This window comes from Bison bison, unplaced genomic scaffold, assembly GCF_000754665.1.
Source record: "Bison bison bison isolate TAMUID 2011002044 unplaced genomic scaffold, Bison_UMD1.0 scf7180017864324, whole genome shotgun sequence".
NCBI lineage: Eukaryota > Metazoa > Chordata > Mammalia > Artiodactyla > Bovidae > Bison > Bison bison.
In genome coordinates this window covers 390,168-390,786 of record NW_011494896.1, presented here as the reverse complement: position 1 = coordinate 390,786, position 619 = coordinate 390,168, and positions in this window count along the sequence as shown.

The following is a 619-nucleotide window of genomic DNA, read 5'->3' as shown; positions in this document are numbered from 1 at the left end:
ATTGTTCCATGTCCTGTTCTAATTGTTGCTTCTTGACCTGCATACAGATTTCTCAGGAGGCAGGTAAGGCTGTCTAGTATTCCCATCTGTTCAAGAATTTTCCATAGTTTGCTATGATCCACACAATCAAAGGTTTGGCATAGTCAATAAAGCAGAAATAGATGGCTTTATGGAACTCTCCTGTTTTTTCTATGATCCAACAGATGTTGGCAATTTGATCTCTGGTTCCTCTGCCTTTTCTAAATCCAGCTTGAACATTTGGAAATTCTCTGTTCACATGCTGCTGAAGCTTAGCTTTGAGAATTTTGAGTATTACATTGCTAGCATGTGAGATGAGTGCAATTGTGCAGTGGTTGGAATATTCTTTCGCATTGCCTTTCTTTGGGATTGGAATGAAAATTCACCTTTAGTTCCTCTTCGCTTTCTTCCTATAGAAAGTGAATGGAATATCTGAAGTTGTTGATATTTCTCCTGGCTATCTTAATTCTAGCTTGTGATTCATCCAGCCCAGCATTTCGCATGATGCATTCTGCACATACATTAAATAAGCAGGGTGACAATATATAGCCTTGAAGTATTCCTTTCTCAATTTTGAACCATTGTTCTAGTCCTTGGTTCC